The sequence below is a fragment of the Ranitomeya imitator genome, chromosome 5 (genome assembly GCF_032444005.1).
Source record: "Ranitomeya imitator isolate aRanImi1 chromosome 5, aRanImi1.pri, whole genome shotgun sequence".
Taxonomy (NCBI): domain Eukaryota; kingdom Metazoa; phylum Chordata; class Amphibia; order Anura; family Dendrobatidae; genus Ranitomeya; species Ranitomeya imitator.
This window is the reverse complement of record NC_091286.1, coordinates 152,518,068-152,524,188: the sequence shown is the minus strand read 5'-3', so window position 1 is coordinate 152,524,188 and position 6,121 is coordinate 152,518,068.

Sequence of the window (6,121 nt, the reverse complement as noted above, 5' to 3'; positions counted from 1 at the left end):
GCCTTAGCCAGCACTTGTGCCCATGCTTTAAGCCTAACGAGCACTTTTGCCCATGCCTTAAGCCTAGCCAGCACTTGTGCCCATGCCTTAAGCTTTAGCCAGCACTTGTGCTCATGCCTCAAGCCTTAGCCAATACTTTTGCCCATGCCTTAAGCCTTAGCCAGCACTTGTGACCATGCCTTAAGCCTTAGCCAGCATTTGTGCCCATGCCTTAAGCCTTAGCCAGCACTTTTGCCCATGCCTTAAGCCTTAGCCAGCACTTGTGCCCATGCCTTAAGCATTGGCCAGCACTTGTGCCCATGCCTTAAACCTTAGCCAGCACTTGTGCCCATGCCTTAAGCCTTAGCCAGCACTTGTGCCCATGCCTTAAGCCTTAGCCAGCACTTGTGCCCATGCCTTAAGCCTTAGCCATCACTTGTGCCCATGCCTTAAGCCTTAGCCATCACTTGTGCCCATGCCTTAAGCCTTAGCCAGCACTTGTGCCCATGCCTTAAGCCTTAGCCAGCACTTGCGCCCATGCCTTAAGCCTTAGCCAGCACTTGTGCCCATGGCTTAAGCCTTAGCCAGCACTTGTGACCATGCCTTAAGCCTTAGCCAGCATTTGTGCCCATGTCTTAAGCCTTAGCCAGCACTTTTGCCCATGCCTTAAGCCTTAGCCAGCAATTGTGCCCATGCCTTAAGCCTTAGCCAGCACTTGTGCCCATGCCTTAAACCTTAGCCAGCACTTGTGCCCATGCCTTAAGCCTTAGCCAGCACTTGTGCCCATGCCTTAAGCCTTAGCCAGCACTTGTGCCCATGCCTTAAGCCTTAGCCAGCACTTGTGCCCATGCCTTAAGCCTTAGCCAGCACTTGTGCCCATGCCTTAAGCCTTAGCCAGCACTTGTGCCCATGCCTTAAGCCTTAGCCAGCACTTGTGCCCATGCCTTAAGCCTTAGCCAGCACTTGTGCCCATGCCTTAAGCCTTAGCCAGCACTTGTGCCCATGCCTTAAGCCTTAGCCAGCACTTGTGCCCATGCCTTCAGCCTTAGCCAGCACTTGTGCCCATGCCTTAAGCCTTAGCCAGGACTTGTGCCCATGCCTTAAGCCTTAGCCAGCACTTGTGCCCATGCCTTAAGCCTAGGCAGCACTTGTGCCCATGCCTTAAGAATAGGCAGCACTTGTGCCATGCCTTAGCCTTAGCCAGCACTTGTGCCCATGCCTTAAGCTTTAGCCAGCACTTGTGCCATGCCTTAGCCAGCACTTGTGCCCATGCCTTAAGCTTTAGCCAGCACTTGTGCCCATGCCTTAAGCATTAGCCAGCACTTGTGCCCATGGCTTAAGCCTTAGCCAGCACTTGTGCCCATCCCTTAAGCCTTAGCCAGCACTTGTGCCCATGCCTTAAGCTTAGCCAGCACTTGTGCCCATGCCTTAAGCCTTAGCCAGCACTTGTGCCCATGCCTTAAGCCTTAGCCAGCACTTGTTCCCATGCCTTAAGCCTTAGCCAGCACTTGTGCCCATGCTTTAAGCCTTAACCAGCACGTGTGCCCATGCCTTAAGCCTTAGCCAGCACTTGTTCCCATGCCTTAAGCCTAGCCAGCACTTGTGCCCATGCCTTAAGCCTTAGCCAGCACTTGTGCCCATGCCTTAAGCCTTAGCCAGCAGTTGTGCCCATGCCTTAACTCTTAGCCAGCACTTGTGCCCATGCCTTAAGCCTTACCAGCAATTGTGCCCATGCCTTAAGCCTTAGCCAGCACTTGTGCCCATGCCTTAAACCTTAGCCAGCACTTGTGCCCATGCCTTAAGCCTTAGCCAGCACTTGTGCCCATGCCTTAAGCCTTAGCCAGCACTTGTGCCCATGCCTTAAGCCTTAGCCATCACTTGTGCCCATGCCTTAAGCCTTAGCCAGCACTTGTGCCCATGCCTTAAGCCTTAGCCAGCACTTGTGCCCATGCCTTAAGCCTTAGCCAGCACTTGTGCCCATGCCTTAAGCCTTAGCCAGCACTTGTGCCCATGGCTTAAGCCTTAGCCAGCACTTGTGACCATGCCTTAAGCCTTAGCCAGCATTTGTGCCCATGTCTTAAGCCTTAGCCAGCACTTTTGCCCATGCCTTAACCCTTAGCCAGCAATTGTGCCCATGCCTTAACCCTTAGCCAGCACTTGTGACCATGCCTTAAGCCTTAGCCAGCACTTGTGCCCATGCCTTAAGCCTTAGCCAGCACTTGTGCCCATGCCTTAAGCCTTAGTTAGCACTTGTGCCCATGCCTTAAGCCTTAGCCAGCACCTGTGCCCATGCCTTAAGCCTTAGCCAGCACTTGTGCCCATGCCTTAAGCCTTAGCCAGCACTTGTGCCCATGCCTTAAGCCTTAGCCAGCACTTGTGCCCATGCCTTAAGCCTTAGCCAGCACTTGTGCCCATGCCTTCAGCCTTAGCCAGCACTTGTGCCCATGCCTTCAGCCTTAGCCAGCACTTGTGCCCATGCCTTAAGCCTTAGCCAGGACTTGTGCCCATGCCTTAAGCCTTAGCCAGCACTTGTGCCCATGCCTTAAGCCTAGGCAGCACTTGTGCCCATGCCTTAAGAATAGGCAGCACTTGTGCCATGCTTTAGCCTTAGCCAGCACTTGTGCCCATGCCTTAAGCTTTAGCCAGCACTTGTGCCATGCCTTAGCCTTAGCCAGCACTTGTGCCCATGCCTTAAGCTTTAGCCAGCACTTGTGCCCATGCCTTAAGCATTAGCCAGCACTTGTGCCCATGGCTTAAGCCTTAGCCAGCACTTGTGCCCATGGCTTAAGCCTTAGCCAGCACTTGTGCCCATCCCTTAAGCCTTAGCCAGCACTTGTGCCCATGCCTTAAGCCTTAGCCAGCAGTTGTGCCCATGCCTTAACTCTTAGCCAGCACTTGTGCCCATGCCTTAAGCCTTAGCCAGCACTTGTTCCCATGCCTTAAGCCTTAGCCAGCACTTGTGCCCATGCTTTAAGCCTTAACCAGCACGTGTGCCCATGCCTTAAGCCTTAGCCAGCACTTGTTCCCATGCCTTAAGCCTAGCCAGCACTTGTGCCCATGCCTTAAGCCTTAGCCAGCACTTGTGCCCATGCCTTAAGCCTTAGCCAGCACTTGTGCCCATGCCTTAAGCCTTAGCCAGCACTTGTTCCCATGCCTTAAGCCTTAGCCAGCACTTGTGCCCATGCTTTAAGCCTTAGCCAGCACGTGTGCCCATGCCTTAAGCCTTAGCCAGCACTTGTTCCCATGCCTTAAGCCTAGCCAGCACTTGTGCCCATGCCTTAAGCCTTAGCCAGCACTTGTGCCCATGCCTTAAGCCTTAGCCAGCACTTGTGCCCATGCCTTAACTCTTAGCCAGCACTTGTGCCCATGCCTTAAGCCTTACCAGCAATTGTGCCCATGCCTCAAGCCTTAGCCAGCACTTGTGCCCATGCCTCAAGCCTTAGCCAATACTTGTGCCCATGCCTTAAGCCTTAGCCAGCACTTGTGACCATGCCTTAAGCCTTAGCCAGCACTTGTGCCCATGCCTTAAGCCTTAGCCAGCACATTTGCCCATGCCTTAAGCCTTAGCCAGCACTTGTGCCCATGCCTTAAGCACTAGCCAGCACTTGTGCCCATGCCTTAAACCTTAGCCAGCACTTGTGCCCATGCCTTAAGCCTTAGCCAGCACTTGTGACCATGCCTTAAGCCTTAGCCAGCACTTGTGCCCATGCCTTAAGCCTTAGCCAGCACATTTGCCCATGCCTTAAGCCTTAGCCAGCACTTGTGCCCATGCCTTAAGCACTAGCCAGCACTTGTGCCCATGCCTTAAACCTTAGCCAGCACTTGTGCCCATGCTTTAAGCCTAGCGAGCACTTTTGCCCATGCCTTAAGCCTAGCCAGCACTTGTGCCCATGCCTTAAGCTTTAGCCAGCACTTGTTCTCATGCCTCAAGCCTTAGCCAATACTTTTGCCCATGCCTTAAGCCTTAGCCAGCACTTGTGACCATGCCTTAAGCCTTAGCCAGCATTTGTGCCCATGCCTTAAGCCTTAGCCAGCACTTTTGCCCATGCCTTAAGCCTTAGCCAGCACTTGTGCCCATGCCTTAAGCATTGGCCAGCACTTGTGCCCATGCCTTAAACCTTAGCCAGCACTTGTGCCCATGCCTTAAGCCTTAGCCAGCACTTGTGCCCATGCCTTAAGCCTTAGCCAGCACTTGTGCCCATGCCTTAAGCCTTAGCCATCACTTGTGCCCATGCCTTAAGCCTTAGCCAGCACTTGTGCCCATGCCTTAAGCCTTAGCCAGCACTTGTGCCCATGACTTAAGCCTTAGCCAGCACTTGTGCCCGTGCCTTAAGCCTTAGCCAGCACTTGTGCCCATGGCTTAAGCCTTAGCCAGCACTTGTGACCATGCCTTAAGCCTTAGCCAGCATTTGTGCCCATGTCTTAAGCCTTAGCCAGCACTTTTGCCCATGCCTTAAGCCTTAGCCAGCAATTGTGCCCATGCCTTAAGCCTTAGCCAGCAATTGTGCCCATGCCTTAAGCCTTAGCCAGCACTTGTGCCCATGCCTTAAACCTTAGCCAGCACTTGTGCCCATGCCTTAAGCCTTAGCCAGCAATTGTGCCCATGCCTTAAGCCTTAGCCAGCACTTGTGCCCATGCCTTAAGCCTTAGCCAGCACTTGTGCCCATGCCTTAAGCCTTAGCCAGCACTTGTGCCCATGCCTTAAGCCTTAGCCAGCACTTGTGCCCATGCCTTAAGCCTTAGCCAGCACTTGTGCCCATGCCTTAAGCCTTAGCCAGCACTTGTGCCCATGCCTTAAGCCTTAGCCAGCACTTGTGCCCATGCCTTCAGCCTTAGCCAGCACTTGTGCCCATGCCTTAAGCCTTAGCCAGGACTTGTGCCCATGCCTTAAGCCTTAGCCAGCACTTGTGCCCATGCCTTAAGCCTAGGCAGCACTTGTGCCCATGCCTTAAGCCTAGGCAGCACTTGTGCCCATGCCTTAAGAATAGGCAGCTCTTGTGCCATGCCTTAGCCTTAGCCAGCACTTGTGCCCATGCCTTAAGCTTTAGCCAGCACTTGTGCCATGCCTTAGCCTTAGCCAGCACTTGTGCCCATGCCTTAAGCTTTAGCCAGCACTTGTGCCCATGCCTTAAGCATTAGCCAGCACTTGTGCCCATGGCTTAAGCCTTAGCCAGCACTTGTGCCCATCCCTTAAGCCTTAGCCAGCACTTGTGCCCATGCCTTAAGCTTAGCCAGCACTTGTGCCCATGCCTTAAGCCTTAGCCAGCACTTGTGCCCATGCCTTAAGCCTTAGCCAGCACTTGTTCCCATGCCTTAAGCCTTAGCCAGCACTTGTGCCCATGCTTTAAGCCTTAACCAGCACGTGTGCCCATGCCTTAAGCCTTAGCCAGCACTTGTTCCCATGCCTTAAGCCTAGCCAGCACTTGTGCCCATGCCTTAAGCCTTAGCCAGCACTTGTGCCCATGCCTTAAGCCTTAGCCAGCAATTGTGCCCATGCCTTAACTCTTAGCCAGCACTTGTGCCCATGCCTTAAGCCTTACCAGCAATTGTGCCCATGCCTTAAGCCTTAGCCAGCACTTGTGCCCATGCCTCAAGCCTTAGCCAATACTTGTGCCCATGCCTTAAGCCTTAGCCAGCACTTGTGACCATGCCTTAAGCCTTAGCCAGCACTTGTGCCCATGCCTTAAGCCTTAGCCAGCACATTTGCCCATGCCTTAAGCCTTAGCCAGCACTTGTGCCCATGCCTTAAGCATTAGCCAGCACTTGTGCCCATGCCTTAAACCTTAGCCAGCACTTGTGCCCATGCCTTAAGCCTTAGCCAGCACTTGTGCCCATGCCTTAAGCCTTAGCCAGCACTTGTGCCCATGCCTTAAGCCTTAGCCAGCACTTGTGCCCATGCCTAAAGCTTTAGCCAGCACTTGTGCCCATGCCTTAAGCTTTAGCCAGCACTTGTGCCCATGCCTTAAGCCTTAGCCAGCACTTGTGCCCATGCTTTAAGCCTAGCGAGCACTTTTGCCCATGCCTTAAGCCTAGCCAGCACTTGTGCCCATGCCTTAAGCTTTAGCCAGCACTTGTGCCCATGCCTTAAGCCTAAGCCAGCACTTGTGCCCATGCCTTAAGCCTTAGCCAGCACTTGTGCCCA